General features: G+C 40.9%; 1 protein-coding gene across 1 annotated transcript in view; it reads right to left on the reverse strand.

The window, feature by feature from the left end:
- LOC115242721 (growth factor receptor-bound protein 14-like) overlaps positions 1–24,519 on the reverse strand; it is a 325,508-nt gene that overhangs the window by 300,128 nt on the left and 861 nt on the right. The window lies entirely within an intron of this gene.

Below are 24,519 nucleotides of genomic sequence, written 5' to 3' on the forward strand. Positions count from 1 at the left end.
ACTTCGTTTGTTTAATGTCACTGCCCGTGAAATTACTTTCCCGGTGCGCGCTAACCAGGGGGATATTAAATCATCCGGAAAACTTTACAGACTACGCTCAATCGATCTTGTTTACGCTGCGTGTTGCGGTCGCGAGAACCGATGCAGATAAATCTGCGGAGGGAGGGAGGGTGGGAGGGGAGAGGGTCGGATGGAGCTCGCATCGATAGATTTATTTACGCACGTTTAAGTCCGAACGATAGAATTAGGAGCCTTTGCGCGGGAACGTGCCGTCGCGAGGATTCTCAATCTCGATCCGCGAAACGCGGGTGCGCGCGAGCGTGTTTCATTTAAACGCATCCTCGTGTATTACGTAACGTAATTCGTCATGGGGTCTCGGCTTATGCGTGGTATACGTATTTTTATTGAAAGGTATCGAGTAAAAAAAAAAAAAAAGAAAAATTGAAGCGAAGCGCGTGAAAGAGAGGACGTGACGGGAAATGCATCGACGTTTCTAATGACATTTAAACGAAGGACGGACGAGGAGATGACGACTCGTTAGATCTCTCTCCTCTCTCTCTCTCTCTCTCTCTCTCTTCGTTTCGCGTCCGCGAATTAATATCGATCGGGGCGTGAAATAGGGCGTCAGCGGGGGAAAAAGTGCGGAAAAACCAGGGGCTCGAAGGGGTTTTATCCATCGCATCGCGCGCTAAGCTAACCGTCATGCCGTTCCTCTCCCTCTGCCCCCCTCCTCTCGCGCTCCTCCTCTCTTTTCTTTACTTCTGAGCTATTTCCACGCAGCTGCGCGTGTTACGTAACTCGACTTGAGAGAAGAATTTTCGCTCACGTCACGCTCGCGCATCCCCCTTCCTCAAGTCATTCGCGCCGCTCTGTGCGCGTTATTTACATTGAATTTCTTATCTTTCGCTCGCGCGTATGCACGTATGTACTTATGTTCGCGGATTACGGTAACGATGCAACTTTCAGAGCAGCGGTGCTGAACGCGGCGCAACCTTCGAGCTTATCTATACTAAAGTAGCGAAAAATATTCTATTTACAGAAATTTACATATTTTGCGTTTATTTAATAGTACATTTAAAAAAAGAACCCTGAAAAGATTTTACGCGGGAAAAAGTCAAATCTTTCCTTGATAAAGAGTAAAATCTAAAACAAAAAAGAGAGAGAGAGAGGGAGAGGAGAGAAATGAAAGGAATCATATAGTTTATTGACAAATATATACGTGAAAAAAAATTTAACAGATTAATTTACAAATAATATAAGATTTTCATTTGACAGGAACGATCAGCTGGCGAGGAATTTTGAGAACCACTGAGGGTTATATAGCGCCCGCTCGCTCCATCGACTCGCGCGGTAAACGTCTGCCGGGAAACGAAGGTACCGGGAAAGGTACATATCTTAAATCTTCGAAGCTCCGCGAGACGCTTGTTAACGCGCTACAATACCTTTTCACATAATTGCCCGTCGTCCCCTCAAATATTTGTCGGTCGCCTCGTCGCGGCGACGAAACGGATTCGGCGCTAAAATATTGCGCGTCCACGCGATAATTGACATAATCGCGAGCGTCCGTTATCATGACTAAACGTTACTGAAAAATAACATGAAGGAGAAGGCAAAAAGAGAGAGAGAGAGAGAGAGAGAGAGAGAAAGAATGTCTGGGTCATAGAAGCCTCCGGGTACAGTACCACCAAATGCAAATGCAACTTGTTGTCCGTTTCTCCCTCTCTCTCTCTCTCTCTCTCTCACTGCGCGCCAAACGCACGCACGCGAAAACTGCGCTTCTTCCTCTTTTCGATTATACATCTCTGTCCCTATTCGCTTTATGCCTCTCTCTCTCTCTCTCTCTTGGTCTCCTCTTCCTCCCTCTTATCCACTAACATACCGCTTTACTGCAAGTCAGCGACTAAAATCCTCTCGACTTTCGTTGGAATATCTCGACGACCTGTGCACTTTAGTCGAATGATTTCGTCGAAGAAAACAAACACATGCCGACAGATACTACGTTCTCGCGGAGATTTTCCCTGTTCATTAAAATCATTCAAAATCAGAATCTCACCAATAAGATATTTCCAAATTAAAAATTAAATAAAATCAATATGAAACGTTCTGTTTTTCGTAAACTTCGTTTGTTTAATGTCACTGCCCGTGAAATTACTTTCCCGGTGCGCGCTAACCAGGGGGATATTAAATCATCCGGAAAACTTTACAGACTACGCTCAATCGATCTTGTTTACGCTGCGTGTTGCGGTCGCGAGAACCGATGCAGATAAATCTGCGGAGGGAGGGAGGGTGGGAGGGGAGAGGGTCGGATGGAGCTCGCATCGATAGATTTATTTACGCACGTTTAAGTCCGAACGATAGAATTAGGAGCCTTTGCGCGGGAACGTGCCGTCGCGAGGATTCTCAATCTCGATCCGCGAAACGCGGGTGCGCGCGAGCGTGTTTCATTTAAACGCATCCTCGTGTATTACGTAACGTAATTCGTCATGGGGTCTCGGCTTATGCGTGGTATACGTATTTTTATTGAAAGGTATCGAGTAAAAAAAAAAAAAAAGAAAAATTGAAGCGAAGCGCGTGAAAGAGAGGACGTGACGGGAAATGCATCGACGTTTCTAATGACATTTAAACGAAGGACGGACGAGGAGATGACGACTCGTTAGATCTCTCTCCTCTCTCTCTCTCTCTCTCTCTTCGTTTCGCGTCCGCGAATTAATATCGATCGGGGCGTGAAATAGGGCGTCAGCGGGGGAAAAAGTGCGGAAAAACCAGGGGCTCGAAGGGGTTTTATCCATCGCATCGCGCGCTAAGCTAACCGTCATGCCGTTCCTCTCCCTCTGCCCCCCTCCTCTCGCGCTCCTCCTCTCTTTTCTTTACTTCTGAGCTATTTCCACGCAGCTGCGCGTGTTACGTAACTCGACTTGAGAGAAGAATTTTCGCTCACGTCACGCTCGCGCATCCCCCTTCCTCAAGTCATTCGCGCCGCTCTGTGCGCGTTATTTACATTGAATTTCTTATCTTTCGCTCGCGCGTATGCACGTATGTACTTATGTTCGCGGATTACGGTAACGATGCAACTTTCAGAGCAGCGGTGCTGAACGCGGCGCAACCTTCGAGCTTATCTATACTAAAGTAGCGAAAAATATTCTATTTACAGAAATTTACATATTTTGCGTTTATTTAATAGTACATTTAAAAAAAGAACCCTGAAAAGATTTTACGCGGGAAAAAGTCAAATCTTTCCTTGATAAAGAGTAAAATCTAAAACAAAAAAGAGAGAGAGAGAGGGAGAGGAGAGAAATGAAAGGAATCATATAGTTTATTGACAAATATATACGTGAAAAAAAATTTAACAGATTAATTTACAAATAATATAAGATTTTCATTTGACAGGAACGATCAGCTGGCGAGGAATTTTGAGAACCACTGAGGGTTATATAGCGCCCGCTCGCTCCATCGACTCGCGCGGTAAACGTCTGCCGGGAAACGAAGGTACCGGGAAAGGTACATATCTTAAATCTTCGAAGCTCCGCGAGACGCTTGTTAACGCGCTACAATACCTTTTCACATAATTGCCCGTCGTCCCCTCAAATATTTGTCGGTCGCCTCGTCGCGGCGACGAAACGGATTCGGCGCTAAAATATTGCGCGTCCACGCGATAATTGACATAATCGCGAGCGTCCGTTATCATGACTAAACGTTACTGAAAAATAACATGAAGGAGAAGGCAAAAAGAGAGAGAGAGAGAGAGAGAGAGAGAGAGAAAGAATGTCTGGGTCATAGAAGCCTCCGGGTACAGTACCACCAAATGCAAATGCAACTTGTTGTCCGTTTCTCCCTCTCTCTCTCTCTCTCTCTATCTCTTTCAATCAATCCGAGTACACGGCTGCATAATAAATACGATTCAAGCGCAACCTGAGATCCATTAAATTCCCTCGACAGTCCTAAACGGTGAAACAACGTTCGCTTAATTCTCTCGTATTTGCCGCGGTTATCCCTTTTTCCACAGTATTTCTCTCCGACGCTTATATCGTGTTTAGGGTTGCACAAGACTCGAGACAAGACAATATTTGTAAAGATTGTATTGGTATTGAAAATTTTCGGAAATTTAAATCTTGTCTTGGTCTTGAGTGAATCTTAGTAGCGAACATCTCGTCTTGTATTGTCTCGTCTCGATTTTATTAACGATTTTTATTTAATACTGAACAATCGTTTAAAATAATATTTAATTATATATTAAAATAATATATAATAATTATTTTATAATAATTATTATTATTTATGTCATTCGTTTACTTTCCAAAACACTATACACACGTGCGCGCAAAATTTCGTGTAGCTAAATAATTATGTAAAATTTTACATTATTTATTTTGTTTATTATATTAATTGTTTCCAAATTTATCTTCCGATTTTTTCTCATCTAATTTACACTCAAATATACATATCTTAGCTTTTTTTGCCCGTCGTCCCCTCAAATATTTGTCGGTCGCCTCGTCGCGGCGACGAAACGGATTCGGCGCTAAAATATTGCGCGTCCACGCGATAATTGACATAATCGCGAGCGTCCGTTATCATGACTAAACGTTACTGAAAAATAACATGAAGGAGAAGGCAAAAAGAGAGAGAGAGAGAGAGAGAGAGAGAGAGAAAGAATGTCTGGGTCATAGAAGCCTCCGGGTACAGTACCACCAAATGCAAATGCAACTTGTTGTCCGTTTCTCCCTCTCTCTCTCTCTCTCTCTATCTCTTTCAATCAATCCGAGTACACGGCTGCATAATAAATACGATTCAAGCGCAACCTGAGATCCATTAAATTCCCTCGACAGTCCTAAACGGTGAAACAACGTTCGCTTAATTCTCTCGTATTTGCCGCGGTTATCCCTTTTCCCACAGTATTTCTCTCCGACGCTTATATCGTGTTTAGGGTTGCACAAGACTCGAGACAAGACAATATTTGTAAAGATTGTATTGGTATTGAAAATTTTCGGAAATTTAAATCTTGTCTTGGTCTTGAGTGAATCTTAGTAGCGAACATCTCGTCTTGTATTGTCTCGTCTCGATTTTATTAACGATTTTTATTTAATACTGAACAATCGTTTAAAATAATATTTAATTATATATTAAAATAATATATAATAATTATTTTATAATAATTATTATTATTTATGTCATTCGTTTACTTTCCAAAACACTATACACACGTGCGCGCAAAATTTCGTGTAGCTAAATAATTATGTAAAATTTTACATTATTTATTTTGTTTATTATATTAATTGTTTCCAAATTTATCTTCCGATTTTTTCTCATCTAATTTACACTCAAATATACATATCTTAGCTTTTTTAAAAATCAATAATTTTGACAAGGCCAATAATCTTGACAATTTTAGTCTTGGTATTGTCTTGATAATAATTAAAAATCTTGTCTTGACAAGACAAGACAAGACAATATCAAGGCTAGTTTCGATATCTCGTGCAACTCTAATCGTGTTTCTATTGTCCCGATTTTGAAATCTCAAAGCGCCTCGTACATCTCTCTCTCTCTCTCTCTCTTTCTCTTTCTTCTCTCTCGATAGTTTTTACAGAAAAGCGTGTTCGCGAGCTCTTTACTTCTTCCATCGACGTTCAAGGAAATCGCATAATTCATGCGGCTGGATAGTATAGCACGTGTTCCATTAAAAACTAAAGTAAGTTACATTGGTGTGTTCCCGGGGGAATGATAGATTTCCTCTGGCGTAGACCGCGCGATTGCACCCCTTCGTCATTTTTCAACCGGACGTTTTCGTCTTCCCTTTTGCCTCTCTTTCGCCATAACGTGTGCAAAGTGAATGTTTGACGCGGAAAGACGCTTTAAGTGATTCCGTTTCTTTCCGCTTTAATTTACTTGGTTCTATGTTTTATCATATCTTATTTGTTTCGAAATTTCGAAAACGCGAGGTTACATGATATGCGATTTACATATTTAATATTAACTTCCTTAGCGTATTTATTCTTGTATACATATTCAGATATATTCATTATCACAATATATCAATATATTTATATAATATTTTTATTATATTTATTATTGCAATATATATTATATTTATATAATTATCATGTGACTATCGTGCTTTGTCGATCGATAAATAATTATTAATTACTATTATATTAGCGAAAGGGAAATGTCTAACACATTTTTATTTAACTCGTTTTTGGCAGTTAAAACAAGAAGATAAAACATTCATCTGTTTCTGGAATTAACTCTACCTAAGAATACGCAATGTATACATACATACATACACACACACACACACACACACACGGCGCGAGTTCGCATCTTTTTTTCCATCAATTTGAAGAATCGTCTATCGAGTTTTATAGTTAATATTATCTTCTAATACGACGAGATACGCGTACCTTCAAGTAAAAAAAGCATACGTGTACATACACGTATATACGCGCACACACCGCGAAGTGTTTATTGGGAAAAGAAAAAACACGTGGTTTTGCCAGGCGATTCTTGGAATTAATGACAGGAATGTGGGAGGGAGGGGAGTAAGAGACGCGAGTTCCGTCACGACTAACAATAAGTAGTTGAATTTCGGGCGTATTGAGTGAAGTATCGCACGATCGGCGATGATCTTATTAAGGTCAAGTCCCTCGCGAACAAATAATTGTTTTAAAAAATACATTGTAAATTATTACATACTTTTTCTTAAAAACAATTTTTTTTTTCTTTACACTAATTGATTTATCTCATTATTTTGTAGATAAAAGTATTACGGTAAGATTATCGAAAACTAAATATTTTACGAGATATTTTATTTTTTATATCAAAATATGTCAGATTAAAATATAAAATAACTCAAAAAGTACTTAATGAAAAAATACTTTATCATAGTGTTTTGAAACCATGCAACTTTTGTCTGAAACATTTTTTGATATCTCACTTCGTTTCCGAAAAATATGTCCGCGTCACTATAAATGCCGCACCCTATATATATATATCGATAATTAATAATACATCGACCGAAAATAAATTTACGCCGGGCGTAAAAAGTGGATGTCGAAAGTATAGCGAGTGTGTTTTTTTAGTAAAATGAATCATCGATAATCGAGGCCCCGGATAAAATCGGGTGGACGATAAGGAGGAAACGGCGAGACAACGACCGGTGAGTCTACATAATTATATTTTTTATACGCATACTATAAAGGTACGCTCTTCGCTCGACGCTATTTTTACTTCGAAGTGCGAAGATTCTTCGCAAGATTCTGGTTCGTTAAACGCTTCGAGGCGAAAATGGCGTCAAACGAAATGCACCCGTAGATATATAGATACAGCGAAAAATTTTTATTAGTGACATATAGTATAAAAAAGTTATTTGAAAAATGATGAATAAAAAATGAAATGTATTTTTATATACATATTTTTCACAATTTTTACTTTGCTTGTTATTTATATGATAATGATTAACGTAGAAATAACTCGTGCATATTTTGATGTATATCTCGCGCTTTACGAGGGCTATATGATAAGTACCCGTGTTTAACAACTGATAGCGCCACTGACTCAAAATCATATCATCGTTTAACGCCATCTTTCGAACGACGCCTGTCAAAATTTCAGACAGATTTATCGAGTAGTTTTGTTTTGATAGCTGTTAAAAGTGGGCAAGTTTGTGTTTGTTTGCAAGGCACCAGCTCACTCGTCCGCAATTGCCACAGCAAAACCGGTCGAATTACGCTATGAATTGCTGCCTCATCCACCTTATTCTTCAGATTTGGCGATCTGCGATTTCTTTTTGTTTCCAAACATGAAAAATGGCTTGGCGGAAAGCGGTTCACGTCAAACAAGGAGGTCATCGCCGAAACAGAGGCCTATTTTGCAGAGTTCGACAAATCATATTTTTTGAATGGCTTAAAAAAGTTGGAATATCGCTGGACTAAGTGTATCGAGCTGAAAGGAGACTATGTTGAGAAATAGATAAAAAAAATTTTTTTTAAAATGCGTTTCCTTCCCTAACACGGGTACTTATCATACAGCCCTTGTATATCGTAAAAAAGAAGTTTTGAATTGTAAAAAAGAAATACAAAATTTATTTTTTAAATGCAAATTTTAAAAATAGAATTATTGTATCAAATGTTGACAAAAGTATAATCAATTCGACTCAATCAATAATGACGTAGGACATTAATATTCTTTTAAGCGTCAATACTTTTTGAACCCCCCTGTGCTACGGCTAAGATTCAATTCTCTACCCCGCGAAATTTCTAATTATTAAACGCTCCCGGCAACGTTCTCTCTTGGTAAATTCCACGAAAGGGCGCAAGGGTACTCTCTAACGTTTACGACTCGTCGGAAACTCGGATACCATTTGGCATTATTGTTGAGCATTAAGGAGTCGTTCAGCTCATGGTGCTTGGATAAGGTTCTAATTAAGCCGATTCGGCGGATACGTCGTCGTCGACAATCTGCTAAATTCTCTCTCTCTCTCTCTCTCTCTCTCCCTTTCTCTAATACTGTACAATTCTAGTGTACTTCGCGAACTCGTTGACCAGACGGACTCGACGTCGTAATCGCACGCGAAAAGGGACCCGTTATTTTTAATTAGAGCGAAACCTGCGCGACCCTATCGTTCTTATCAATTGACCCACGAGTTCTCTCGCGACGAACGATATCGGATCTGCGGGAATTTTCAGTCTCGCGATACCGAAATCACGTTTACGCCGGAGAGTGTACTTTACATTCCGAGCGGGTTAAGCTTCGATCTACATCTCAAAGGTTTTTACGCGCCGAAGCGAGATAGGGACCGGCGAAAGTTTCTCGCGGATGGGACGAAGGAGGAAGGAACGCTGAGAGAAAATGCTGAGAGGCGGAAAGAGCGCAAGGTGTATTCAAAGGTCGTTAAGAAAGTGGCTCGCCGTGTTTTTCCGCAGGTGATGGAAGAATATCGCGTGACGCGCGCGACGTTTCCACTACGTCGAATCGGTGAAACGGCATACGAAATGAGGATTAGTTTTCACCGGAAAAAAAAGGGAGGAAGAGAAAAAAGAGAATATACAGAACGCGGGTATATATATATGGCGGAGTCACATCCGTGCGGAGGAATTAAGCCCCGATTTAACGTCCGAAGTCGATCTGCTCGTGCATATTCGGTACGTACTGGTTCCGATCGGGAATTAAATCCCGCGAGATTATCCTGACTGAAAACTTTACCGGGGACGTACACGCGGTGTTCCGGAAATTCGCGCCCATGTTTCCCGTAATGAGGCCCTTCGACTTAATCCGGTGTCGAGTCGTGACGTTAACGTAAAGTCATGATCGAGCGTTACCTTCTTTTCAACAATGATAGAAATTTTTGCGAAAGAAAAATTGCCTGTAAATCTATGATAAGAGTATTATCGTATTTTATACTTTTTTTGCCAAGCAGTTTGTACACTGGAAAAAATTTCAGGAAATATACATGAGAACATGAGGATGTATTAATAATTTGTGTAATTTTTTTTAAACAATTAAAATGCATTATAATTGATTTGACTCGAAGTTTTTCGAGTTTATTTCTTAGATAGATAAGAATGGAAAGAAAAAGAAGTAAAATATAAAATTGTAACAAATAGAGAATACAAAGTGATATTTTCCGAGTAAAAGTTTAGTTTTTTTACGTAGTTATCGATCGCGGAAAAACAATATTATTATATCGAACATTATAATTTTGCAGAGAAGACAACTATCATAAATTTTGAAATACATACAATACTTTTCTGCTTTGCTACTTGTATATTTTAGCTATATGTAATTTTTTGACAGATCGCGACTATTCCTTCTGACATCGTTTCAAGCGAGTCGTCTTTTGCGATTTTCTTTCGTCAGTCTGAGTGAGACATGTATGGGAATTAAAAATCTCTCGCACAATAATCTGTAGAAATTATTAAAATTAATAAAATTATAAGAAATTAAATCTTTCATCCTATTTTGGCGAACAAGAATGCGGATAAATAAATGCTAATCGCTGCTGTACTTACATTATTCCTCGCAATCGAAGTATAAAGAAGAAAAAAAGAAAAGAAGAAAAAAAAACGATCAAACGGAGGGAAAGAAAGCCAGACACATAGATACGAGACGTGGAGACTTGAATTATTCGTCGACGGTGACACGCGAGGTACATACCTGAACAGCCTTCCCGCGGATAAGTATACAGAGATATGGGACCAACGCGTGAGAGAGGGAGGCCGGAAATCGCGGTCTGCACTCGCCGGGATAAAATCGTAATGAGCATCCGCACCCGGTATGCCCGTCCGTCCTGTCGTGCGACGTTTACGACATCGTCCGCTTTTTCGTGTCGCGTTGCCTCTCGAACGTGTCAAGTTAAGCATTCAAATGCGCAGCGTGGTTAAGCATTCAGCTCTCCCTCAGCAGCTGGTACGACGGATGCATCCCCAGTCAGGTGCATTATATATTCGCCCTCGAGAGTCGCGCTCTCGTTCGGGCGGTAATAATAATTACACGCTGCCGACGCGCGATGATGTATCATTAATACAACCAAAGAGCAATCTCGAGATTTTTCGGAATAATTCCGTAACTCGGGTACTCGGAATCATTTCGATTAATATTGAAATAAATCTCAGATTTTGATTCATTGACAGAGGGTGTTTACTTTCTGGAGAAACATGGAAAACGTGGAATTTTCAGAGAATTGTTTTGTACCTGGAAAAATCAGGGGATTGTCATGGAATTTTATTGAGATTTGAAGAAGTGTTTTTTAAAAATTCTTTCTTTTTAATAATTTTGCTCTTATACTGTAAGCAGTCTGCAATCCGCCAAAATATATTATAAATATATATTTACCTCTGTTTTTATACATGGTGTTCCAAGTCAGGTTAATGAAACTTCAGGATCTTATAGGAAATCGAATTTGAAACAAAAAAGTTCCTATAAACATAGGTCTGGAAATGCTTCGTTAAAAAGTTATAACTAATAAACTTTCTGTGAGTATAATTAGTTATGATCAAAATTTAATAAGAACACTTTTATATTTGCATTTGCAATGTTTGCACTACAAATGTAGTGTTTACACAAAGATCATCGAAAGGTGGTTTTTTCAAGTTTTCAGCCTTTTTCGTTGTTTTGAGCTTATTTTCTTTTGAACATCTTATCAGAATTAAATGAAATTGGTGTAATTTAGTTTGTTATTTAATTACCCATCAGATTTATTTCCTTACTTTTTTCAAGCGAATAAAGGGTTTTAAAGTTATTTTTAAAAATCATCAAAAAAAAACGTGATTTTTCGAAGTGTATTAGCTATAACTTTTTAACGAAGCATTTCCGGACCTATATTTATCCGAACTTTTTTTGTTCCAAATTCAATCTCCTATATACCTGAAGTTTCATTGACCTGATCTAGAAAACCCTGTATATTCAATATCTTAACAAAATAATGAATATGCAGTACATATATTTTATTTTAATTTTTAGTGATAAAAAATGAAAATGTTATACAAGATAAATATTTTAATCTTAACGAAAGCTATTCAGTTTTCTTTTCTGTACATTTGTAAATCTAGTATTCGAAACTTAAGTAGCTTTCTGTTTTTCCTTTCAAGTGAAAAGCATTAGAAAAAACGCGTACCATAAAAAGACTTATTTTATGAAATTGCACCAAAAAATCTTTAAAATATTCTTTTTACCTGAAATTTTGAAGAAAAATACCTGAAGGGGAGGGAGAGGGAATTTTTTTATAAGATTTGAGTAGACACCCTGATTGAGACGAAGAGATTCATATATTTTAATAGCGTATTCTTAATAATGAATGAATAAATTAACATTTTTTTTATCTCGCAAACGTGATTAAACGAAATGTCGCACGGCGATAACTGCGCGTTGACAATCGCGTCTCGTAACGGATATTCTTCGACGAAAAAGGATCTCGCACGTTCGAAGATTCGAATTTGCCGGATTGACCGGTATATAGTATATATCGTGCACTTGCGCCGTTTTAGCGATGCTAACGAAATCCACTCGGCCGCAGCTGCGTCTCGTTTTGCCGGTCGAAATGAAAATTCCTACCGCTCTCGCGGTAGCGCGCTGACGTTTATGAATGGCATTTAAATGTCATTACCATTTCGGATATCTCTGCCCGACGCCGATGTACCGGGCGGTGTCGGCGAGCTACTACTCTCTCCGCTCGTTCTCTACGCGCGTTATACCTTGTTTCGAATCAAGTCTCGCTCTCGCCCCGGGAGTCTATTGAAGCTGCGGTGCAGCTGCTTTACCGTAAATCGCCGTTCCATCCTGCCGCGCGTCAATCTCGGAAACTGACGCGTCGGCTCCCGATGTATATGTATACATCCCGCTTCAATATTGAATAAAAGGAAACGCATTTCGAGGGATTGCAGGCGCTCTCGCACCGGCGAGCGTACGCCGGCTTGTTTTTCTGGGACGCGATGGATATACCGGGTCGTGTGAATAGGGTCAATAATGCTCTTGTTATTGTCGTTGTTGTTTAGCAACAGTTTTCAAGGAAGAATATTTTATGAACAGTTAGTTTTTCTTTTATACAACTTAAATCGTAAGTATACTTTTTTTTCTCTTTAAATAGGAATAGAGAATAACGAGATGCACAAAGTTGTAATCTTTTATATCTCTATAGATTTTTATATGTTTCGCACCGATAGCACGTAAACGATTCGTCTTTAGTAAATATTTATTTACTATGTATTTGGATTTAATACTTTACATGCAAGGTGTCTACCTCCTGGAAAAACATGGAAAACCTGGAATTTTTCTGCAGGGAATTTTTTTGCATCTAGAAAAATCAGGGAAATGTCATGGAATTTTATTGGGACTCTCGGAAATTTTTTAAAAATTCTCTTTTTAATTTTGCTTATACTGTAGGCAGTCTGCAATCTGTCATAAAATATTTCTTTTTGTATATATTCAATGTCTAAACAAAATATTCAATGTGCAGTACATATTCTTTATTTTAATTTTCAGTGATAAAAAATGAAAATGTTATGCAAATTAAAAATTTTTATCTTAACGAAAGCTATCCAGTCTTTTTTTTTTCAGTACATTTGTAGATCTAGAACATGAAACTTAAGTGGCTTTCTGTTTTACTTAGAAAACGCATACAATAAAAAGCTTATTCTAGAAAATTGCACCAAAAGATCTTTAAAATATTTTATTTATCTGGAATTTTGAACAAAAGTACCTGAAAGATCAGAGAATTTTCAGGAATTTTTTTTACACAATTTGAATAGACTTGAGTGGTTTTCTGTTTGTCCTTCGTATGAGTGAAAAGCATTAGAGAACACGTACAATAAAAAAACTTATTTTTCAAAAATTGCACCAAAAGATCTTGAAAAAATATTCTCTTTATCTGGAATTTTGAACAAAAGTACCTGGAAAATCAGAGAATTTTCAGGAAATTTTTTTTGCAAGATTTATAAATAGACACCTTGATAAAGATTTTAAATTTTCAAAAATAAAATATTGCCACGAATATTATGAATAAAAATTATTTTGTTACTCATCGTTTATTTCGAAGAAGAAGATCTAACGACATCCTTGATTAATACGGAAACGTAAGGCAAGAATATAAAAATCGCGACAACGAACAGTGCCATATCACGTCACGAGCGTCGCGACGAGAGAGAGAATTAAGACATTGCGGGAAATTATCGCCGCTTTCCCGTTGCTCGCAACGCGATAAAGGACGACGTGTTTCCACCGTCTTGCCCTCCCTCGCGTGCGTTAAGATCTCCCGATTCCCGCGCATTATCGTAAATCCCGGCGTCTCGCCGGGGCACATCCCTTTAAAGAATCGTCGGCATTCGTCGTGGCATCGGGAGGACTCCGCCAAAATTGGAACGGGCCTGGATAAGGTCGAGACTCTCCTTCCATTCTTCTCTGTCATCCACCGCCCGCGGATTTGGTGCTCCGTTAAGGCGGTGCAAAACGAACGAGAAGCGGTCTCATTGAAACGAGGGAAACTGTAGAAAGTGAAATTAATAGGTTCGCGCTCGCCCCGACGGCGGATTTCAACGACTTCTCTGTACTTCGAGATTCGTCGAGCGATAACTTTGCGATATCGTTCCCAGCATCGCCGCCGGTTGCGCCGCTTGTTTCTTTTCTACCCGTTATTGAGACAATTTTCACGCGCGATCTGAGAAGAGAGAGTCGCTAACCGTCGACATTATAGTGACAACGGTGTATTGGCTCCCGTTCCAAAAATCGCGCGGTTTTTTTGTTTCACCCCTGTTATTTTGTAACCCGACGATGCACCGCGAATAGACGTCACAAAGATAGAGTACACGAAGCGAGGTCCCTCGTCCGGAGATCGACGTAGGTACGCCGGTATCCGCAGGTAAATGTGTTACGCGACGATGAAAAATATTATACGTAACGTAGCCTCTCTCTCTCTCTCTCTCTCTCGTATAAATATCCCATTACCCGTTATTCGCGCGCGAAGCGTGATTTTTCATTTTAATCTTGAACGATGACACGCGCGCGCGTTTCCCTCAGCGCCCGCCGCCGTCGATGGAAACGAATAATGAGAAGATTTACGAGCTACACGTTGAGGAGAAGGAGAGGGAGAAGAAAAGACGCGGCGCGGAAATTTTTTCGAATTATCGCTCCACTTCGCTCCCTTGACATTTGCCTTCGACAGACGGGAGGAGAGATAACGGGCCGAGGCGCGTTAAGCTCGTAAGCGCGAGAGCGACGCGCATTTTTTTTCTCCCCGAAGTACCGATGTACCACCGCGCTTTCCGGGACGAGACGCATGCAAATTCTCCCGTCGAGGAAACCGGGTGCATGTGTGTTGTGTTGCGAGCCGTCGGCAACGCAGATTTACGGGAAGAAAATCACACGAAATGGAGCGCGAATAAATCCGACGTTCTCTCGCGCTCTCCCCTGAAAAGCGCCGCGAGAGAGAGAGAGAGAGAGAGCGGATGTGAAAGGCGAAATCTCGTAAACCCGAGCTTTTTGGCAATCCTGCACGTGTATACGCCATATACGCGCGCGCGCGCGGGGCTACAAACCGTGCTGTTTCTCGCCCCGAGGCGGACGTTGCGGTATTCATCATCGTGTCGCGATGAAAATCGACCCTGCTCGCCATCGTTCCCTCCCTTCGTGCGCCGCCACTCGACGACGCAAAGGGCGCGAGAAAGAACGAAGAAAGGAGCGCCGCGAGAATAAAATTCGCGAATGACATCTCGCGGTCGCGAAGAAAAGAGGAATCGTCACGGGAGAAAAAAATGAACCTCGCGAATAATATACCGATACTATCGATAATGCGAAGAGACGCGGGAGGGACGATTTTTCCGCGAAACTTCGATAGAAAGCGTAGCGGAGGGGGACAGACTTTACACGCACGTGTGTTATTCTATCCGTGACACAGCTTTCAGCTTTTGTTTCATTAACCTCCGTTTCACGATCCGCCGCTGCTATTTCGGGGGGAGGGGAAGAAAATCTCGGAACGAGGGATATTACGTCCACCCTCTCCCCCGCCCCTCTCCTCCCATCGTTGTCTCGTCGCAGAAATGTAAATTAAAGCGGCGACGTCGGCGAATATTCTCGCGCGAATTTTCCGGGTGCATGTTTCGGTCGGCGGAGCGTACGCACACATACGGCCAATAAAAAATTATATAAAACCACCATCACCGGCGAGAGGTGAAGCGAGGAGGAGGGAACATCCCCGAGAGGATAACACTTTATGCCGAGAACACAGCCCGAATAACATTAGCGCGACCAAGGGGGTGACGGGTGACGGGACGACGGGGATGGTGGAACAAGCGACGAGAGAAAACGATAGAGAGCGAGAGAGAGAGAGAGAGGAAATGGCGATGCCGTATCAGAAACTACCCCATCGCGAAACCTCGACGAAGAAACTTTCGAGTGTACCCCCTTACGGGGAGGGGGAGGGAAGGGGGGTGGGCGATCATGCGGTGAGAGACACAATGCGATCGATCGGACGACTTCCAGCGAGTTACTTCAGTTTACAGTTTTTTTCCCGCTTTTTTTCGCGTTATTCCAACGTCGTTCGCCGTTCGGTAAGGGGTAAAGGGGGGAAGGAAAAGAGGAGGAGGAGGGGGGGGCAGGAGGGAAAATGCGCTCGTCACGTAGCGGCGGAAACTTTCGTCATTCGTGACGGCGCCAGCTCGAAGGTCGAGTTTTCGCAGCGCGAAGAATGCTCGGGGGTGTGGGAGGATAGAGGGGGCAGGGGGGCCCCCCTCCCTTCGAACGCCGCTAACACACGTCCGTCGTTCCGGATGTTTCCGGAGTTGGGGGATGGTGGAATACGTGCTTTTTCACCTTCTCCCGGACGTGGGTGACGTTTAAACACGTATGACGCTGACACATTCGGAATTTTTGACATTTAGTTTTCCTGTTTTTGCGCACGCGCGCGAACTTTTCGTTCGTCATCTGTTTCTTCCTCTCTGGATGATTTAATTAACGGCGGGAAAAAAACATTGCGTGGAAAAGAAAGTACGCTCTTTCATCTCGCACCGACGAGTCATTCGCGTCGAATAAACTGAACGCGAACGCACACTCGCAGCGCGTTTCATTAATTATCTTTTATCCCCGCTGCCGGGGAATGAGATATACATATATTTATTTTCGCGAGATGCTCGCCTTAAACGCGTTAAAGTTTTAACGCCGATCGATACGAGTTAGCAAAACTACCCGTTTAACGTGGAATAGCGGACGCTTTAAACTTTAATTCGACAAAGACGAGGGTACACTTCCTCAACCGTTCTGATTATCTTCGATGTTGAGGCGAAGCTTCATTTGTCGTATCGCGACGCTCATCGACCTTCGCTCGTCGTTCAATTTCAAGTCGGTTCCACCTCGAATTGACAATTTCCGCCTACGCGTATCGAGAGGATTCATATCTTATACCGTCGCGTCTCGCTGGCTGGTCTCGGCTTCGCGTCATTAAGACGCATTTATTATTCCCAGTGCAACCGAAGAAGCATCGCGTTACGATGGAGGCGCGGAGCGCGGGGGCGGAAAGCCGGAGAGGGGGGGGGGCGGAGGGGGGGGATGAACGGCGCGTTCCCGTGAATGGATTATCGAAGAAGCGAGATTTCCAAACGAGATTTAGAGTGTCAGCAAGGGGCTGAAGCGCGCCTGGAAAAGCTTCAACTCTTCTTCTTCCCCGGCGAAAATGACGACGGCGAAGGTACATCGAAGGACGGGAAGAACGGGTCCTTTCAAGCGCTCGCCCTGTCGCGTTCGCTCGACGCTAGACGACAGACCCCGGGCACACTGGGAAAACTTTTATCCGCCGGCGATGATTTATGTATGAGACGCGCTAAATTGTTTTGTTAGTATCTAGCGGAATTAGCATCGCTAAGGCGGCTCGTTCTCTCAATTATAGAGCTCTCGGAACGGAGAAGAAGATCCGGGGCAATCTTGTATCGGAATAGGACCCGCAAAACGATAGTTAAAACGGTATCCGGTCCGGGAACGGGATTAGAACGATTTTGCGGCGCGATGGTTTTTTAGGGCGAGATTCGTAAACTAAATGGGACCATCGTGAGCATAATACACGCCGTTCCTGTTACGTCGCAATGCGAAAAATAGAGGGAGAGAGAGAGAGAGAGAAACTGAATTTTCGTCGAACAGATAAAAATTTATTTCTCCTATGACAACTAATAATTTAGAATATGATTCATACGTGAATTTATTTTGGAAAAATTATTTGTCACTTGAATCGATTTGGGGGTAAATATTTGCCCCATCGTGTACAATTTTTCTTCAACTTTAAATCGCATAAACTTAGATCTCGCTGATAATTAACATAAGCGCTCATAAATTAATGGCTGATATTGTACCAAGATGTCTACTGGAAAAACATGAAAAACCTGAAATTCTCAATTTTTTGTACCTCATCATGGAGAATTCTCATGGAATTTTATTAGGACCCAGAGAATTTTTAAAAAAGATTTTCTCTTTAACAATTTTGCTTTTATATTGTAAGCGACCTGGAACCCGCTGATAAGCCAAGTTGTGTGAATTATGTATTTAAAATATATTATAAATATATATCTATCTCTGTTTATATATTCAATGTTCTTAACGAAATATCGAATATGCAGTATATACTCTTTACTTTAAGTTTTAGTAATAAATGAAAATGTTGTACAAATTAAAAATTTTTATGTGAACGAAAGCTATCCATTTTTATTTTTTATTATTTTTTTTTTAGTACATTTGTAAATCTAGCACTTGAAATTTAAGTGGCTTTGTGTTTTTCTTCGCACGAGTAAAAAGCATTAGAAAACGGCGTACAATAAAAAAACTTATTTTAGAAAATTGCCAAAAAATCTTTAAAATATTCGCTTTATCTGGAATTTTGAACAAAAATACCTGAAAGATCAGGGAATTTTCAAGGAATCTTTTTACAAGATTTGAATAGACAACCTATGCAAGCTATGTTTCTTTAATACGATCGCGTGCGCGCCGGTAAAATCACGATTCGATCATTTTATTCGTAATCTGTCGTTCGTGAATTCGCGCATCGCATCGTTGACGTTTTCGTCAGGAATTATTCATCGTCAATGTTTCGCCGTTCAAATGGGATAAATGAAACGTCATTGCGAGAAGGAGAATGCCGGGAACGAGGAGAAAACGAGAGATAAAATTTACAAACGAGTTTGCGTATGTGCACGAGTGCGAATCGCGCGCTTTACCAAGGGGAGAAACCGGGAAGAGCTTCAATGGCGAGGAAATAAGAGATTCTCGGGTGTCGTTCGAAATCCGTCGAGATTATTGACAAAGAAGGAAAACTTTCCGTGCCCGTGAAAGGGAAGACGAGCTTCGGCGCGCGATTATCCAGGGAAATCCCTACGATTTTCAGTTTTATCATGCTCTCCGCAAACCAGACCATTTATTTCCGCGCCATTACGACAGTCAAGTTATGCCGCTTCTCAGTTCTTCTAAATTGATGAAAATAAAGTTGTCACGACGGGTAGGCAACGAGTGCCCTGACATTTTCGAACTTCGAAACTCGCAGACGTGACTCCGCGATCTCTTCTATCTCGGTAAAACCATAAAAGATCCCACAAATACGTATGTATAATGATCAATATAATTTGTATTAATATTATGCGGAACGCACATATAAAGTTCGAGAGACGCAAGCGCGGCGTGATGTAAGCGTGACGTAACCTGCAGGATTATATATCTAATTTTATGGACCGAAAATACACAACAACAGATGTCTCATATCCCTCCCACCTAGCTCCGCCGTTACGGAACAATAACTGGAAAACGTCGAAAAAGATCCGGGATAAATCTGGCAAATAAAATTACGCTTTACGTGTGCCGGTCGGTGATTCGCGGAGCGTGCGAGACAGCTTGAAAAATCACCGCGGATGCGAGCCGAGAGAGAGAGAAAGAGAGAGAGAGAGAGAGAGAGAAACCGAGCGAGACCACCGCGCTCGTGCGGTCGAGGTCACTGCGACTACGTCGCCCAGATTATTGGCGAAGAGACGAAAAGTTCGTCCCGAACGCACCCTCCCCTCCCCCTCTCCGCACCCCCCCCCGGCTCTCTTCCCTCGACTTTAGGAAATAAGGAGAGGAGGAGACGACGGTGAAAAGTTTTCATCGGCGCCGATAAGGTCGCGCAGCTGTGATCTGCCAAACGACGAGAGAGAGACAGAGAGAGAGAGAGAGGGCGAGATGAGATGAGATGAGAGCCAACGATTCCTGTAATTTAGAGTTCCGTCCGGGGGGGGGGCTACTGAAGTTTTTTTCCGCCTAAGATTTTGACATCGTAAACGCGTATAAATTAATAATGACATCGCGTCATCCTCTGCGCTTCATATATCTCCTTGACAGCTTCGAAAGTTCCCTCGTCTATTTTTCATCGTACGTACGTCTTGCGCTAAGAAAATTAAACCTGGCAGCGGAAAGAAATGTCGGGAGGTGCGAGATAAACGAGGCGCGCGGTGATATAATTCGGGAGGGGCGAGATTTTCTCGAACGAGATACGTCGGACGGCGAAAACTAGAGAGAAGAGAGAGAGAGAGAGAGGCTTCGATGACGGGAAAATGAGAAACGAGTGGCCATTATCGCGGCGCATTTTACGAATCCGACAGATTATTAACACAAAGTTACTTGAATGCACGCAAAGCTCACCGAGAGTTCCACGGCGGAAATGCCGGAAAACGCATTAGCGTGCGCTTCCCGACGATCCTTTGTTGTATCCTTGATTATCTCGTCGTTATCTCGTCGTCGAGATTCACGGTCTGTTACGCGCCGATTTATTGATTCGAATTATTATAGCGACTATTCCGTATATTTAGAATTAAACTTAATTATTGTAGATCCGATAGGGGGATACAAATAGAGTTTCATACATATACTATATGCAACTTTTAATTATATTTTGCTTAAGTTTGACATATATCGCATGTCCCAAACGGTTCACACAAATTTTTGGGTTAATTTAATATAGATATATTAAATGGTGGGTTAATTTAATATAGATATATTAAATGGTGACACTAATATGTTAATATTTCAACACAAAATGAATGCAAACTTCATAGCAATTTGAAATAAATTTTGTGTAAAATCAACATATTTTTAATGGTAAAATTAACTTAGAAAAAAGATTATTGACGATCTGTAGTCACTCTCATTCTTATAGAATAAAATCAACATTTTTTCTATAAATTTTAACAGATTAATCCTGTCACTAATAATACCGATCTATTGGGTAAAATTAAAAATATGTGCACATTGTATTATTTTTACATTTCTCTCAGTTGTTTTAATAATTCAACATTTGATTTCAATTAACACAACATTTAACACAATATTTTCAATTAACACAATATGTTAAATTATCACATAAATGTGTTAATTATTTAACACAAAAATTTTAATCGGCATATTTGTTAACAAGAAAATAATAAATTTCCCAATTATGTAGTAGTGGGATGCAAAATACATATAAAATATCCTAAATGACATCAAGTCGTGAACAAATCTCTCAGCGATAAGTTTGTCCGAATATACACAATAACTATTATATATTGTATATAAATTACATATATTTGATATAGTATATAAAAGGAATATTAAGAAACAGATATATATACGCGATGTATAATTAATTCGAATCGAAATTGTACATAATCAACAGACAAGAAAATACGTCCGTTATTCCATAAAATAAACATAATTGTTCCCTTGGAAAATCTCGGAGCGACGGAAAATTACCGCGAAAATCTTGCTTCCGTGGCGTGTTTGCATCGTCGAAAATTAATCTCGGACGACTTATGGCCCCTATAATTTAATCGCGTCGTCCTTCGTGCGACACGCGGTACACATTCCGTATTAGGCTCGTTCGCCTACAGCCATTCGCGCTCAAGTCGCTAACGTGCGTGCCTTTCTCGTGGGCGCGAGTAATTTGGCAAATTAGTAGGATCGATGAACAATATTCGCGTCGTGTTTGAGGCAATGTGCGGGATCGCGCGTCGTATAATAGCCACGCCGAAAATCGTCGTCCACGGAATAAGCGCTTACACCGTTCTCGGGCAACGAGGGCGGCTTTGTGCTCGTAAAATCCCGGCAAAACCCTCTTGGCATTCGATGGAGAGGGGAGGAGGGGGATAATAGGGGACCGATATATGTATGCGCATCTCATAGGCCAAGTTTACGAATATACAGCGTTTGTCACGCGTTTAGGGAAACGATCCTTTTGAAAGTGAAACTACAATCGAGATCGTCGCGCGTAAATCATACGTCATTTTTAGGTATATTAAGCTATTTAAGCCAAATTGTCAGAATTTAATGAATTAAATATGAAATCAATTTGTCAATTTTTTTCATTTTTGTTTTGAAAGCAAAAAATTGCAAAAAATTAGCAAATTAATTTCGTATATAATTTATTATGTTCTGATAATTTGACTTAGATAACTTGAGACCTGTCATCTTTTTAGAGAGTGAATTTTTTTTACGGCAAAAAATAATAATTTTATTAAATTATAAATGAAATTTATACATAAAGCTCTAAAACTATAATTACACGATAGAAATGAAATCTTATGAAACTGCATATTTAAAAGCGAGCAGAAAACACACACATGTTGTTTTTAATTTTAATTAAAAATAAAAGGATCTAAAAATGTAAACAGCAGAGAGAAATTAAAAAAAAAATGTGTAATATGATTAGACAAAATGCAATTGTGCCATCTCTGTTTATATTTTTTGTTAATAATATTGCGCATTGTGTAATGGTATTTCAAAAATGATATCGTAAAATTATAATAAAATTGAAAACCCAACAGAGGCATGCTTTTCAATTCTTTCGCACTTTATTATTCGACAAGATCAATTTCATATTAAAACACTTTGCCCTAATAATGTTGCAGAAGCTATAAATTTGACGTTGATGTTGCATTTTATTGAACGCACGTTCTCTCACAGTGACATGTTATGATGAAACCTCGCGTCTACTAAATTCTCCGACTATTGTTGGTATACTCGTGGGGATTGACGCATTGACCAGCAGCACTTCGCGCTGCCATTCGGCCAGATCTAAAAAGTTAAAAGCTTCCCTGATTTTCGGCCGATTCCGCGGGAAACTTTCGACGATCGATAGGATGAACTCTCAGCGAATTATCAGATAGTTTAACCTCGTGATTTCTTGCGACGCGCTTGTGAGAAAGATCTCGGCAACTTAGCTTAATCAGCACACAAAGAACTATACGCCATACGTTACTCGAAAAATTGTGATCAGATGTCATAAAAACTCTACGGAATTCGTTGACACGAGAGACGGAGAGGAAGGAGAAAGCTGTTTTATTTCTCTTTTTTGAAATCGATATTTCATGAAATGTAATTATTATACAATATACATATGTTTATATAGAGTGTTTCAGAATTAGACCGACAAATTTTAGGTGGTTATAAAGGACACTAAAACAAGCCAATTTTGTCAATAAACCCGTGTCCGCAAATGAACTGTTTTGACACTAGATAATCAGAGACTAACAAGGGCAAAAATTTTTGAAAAAAAAATATTTTTTCAAAATTTTATTAATGTGGTTAAATAGAGATGTTTTTACCATGAAACTTTTGTATAAAACATTTTTTGATATCTCGAATAATTTTCGAGATATATCGAGAAAAGCAAAAAGCCGATCTACACATGAGGGGTGATTTCACCCCTTAGAATTGTTTTTGGGCGGACTGGAAATTTCGAAATTCATCTATTTACCCCCCTCCCCCTCCTACATGTGTGTAAAGTTTCATCAAAATCAGAATTTTCGGATTCGCGAGACTCCCTTGTTAGTCCATGGATTTATTGGCAAAATTGGCTTGTTTTAGTGTCCTTTATAACCACCTGAAGTTTGTCGCTCTAATTCTGGGACACCCTATATATCCTTGGCTATAGCTATCTAGTTTGGCTCCCGGTAAAGACTTTCGGTATTTAAAGAGATGTTCGAAGCTTTAAAAAAAAACAATTCCATTCAAATTTTGGTAAAAGGAACTCGCGAAACAACCTTCGAATAAACCGATAGGTAAATAAATTGCGGTCGGGGATGGATGGTGGAGGGGGGGGGGAGGGGGGAGAGCGGATAGAGAGAAGAAAAACCGCGATCGCGCGATTGATGGACGATTTGCGGGAGGAGGAGGAGAGGGGAACGTTAAGCGCGAGGTAAAAAAAATTGTGGTAACGTTTAGCGAGAGCGTCAACGGTCTGATTAGCCGCTTATCCGTTTAAACCGGGCAACCGTCGATCGATGCTGTTTACAAACAGCCGCGACGGCGTTGCTCGATGTTGGCTCTCGAGACGATCGTCGAGAGAAGAAACGCGCGCGAGCGATCTTTCTTAAATCACGAACAATTTCAAAGGCTGGGATTGTGACTTGCGATTTATCGCGGACGTTATCGAACGCGAGAGAAAGAGACACACAGAGAGAGAGAGAGAGAGAGAGAGAGAGAGAGAGAGAGAAAACACTCGACTTGCAAAAGAGGTTCGCGAGATGCGAAAATAACGCGAATGCAAATGTGGCGATCTCGAGAGCTCCTTTTAGGTAAAATCTTTTGGAGTTTCTTGCAAACGGATCGCTCGGCCAGTAATTTACAAACAATCGAGCGAAAGGATGAACGAACGAATGAACGATTACAACTCCATCGAGTACGAGCGAGCGAACTTAAATTCCACGGAAGCCGAACTTATCGTTATGTTGACACGAGCAGCCGTGAGCGAGAGACGAGGTCGGGTTAAGAGGAAGCTTCTGTCCCCGAGCAAAACCGGGGGTATCCCGGAAAGTTTCGGAGAGAGAGACCCTGTCGCGCGCGTTTACCCCCGCCTGACCCCTCCCCCCCTGAACCCGTCGCGGCACCGGCTAACGACCTGAAAACCACCAAGATATACGGCCGGGCTCGCATATCATCGTGGAAGAATGAATGCCCGGCGAGCGGAGAATCCGGGGATGAGATAGCCGAAAGTGGAAAAGGTCGTGCGGAGTCAGACGCGAAAGGAGGAAGAGGGGGGGGGGGGGGGGGAATCTACGG

Source organism: Formica exsecta, unplaced genomic scaffold, assembly GCF_003651465.1.
Source record: "Formica exsecta isolate Colony F162 unplaced genomic scaffold, ASM365146v1 scaffold62, whole genome shotgun sequence".
NCBI lineage: Eukaryota > Metazoa > Arthropoda > Insecta > Hymenoptera > Formicidae > Formica > Formica exsecta.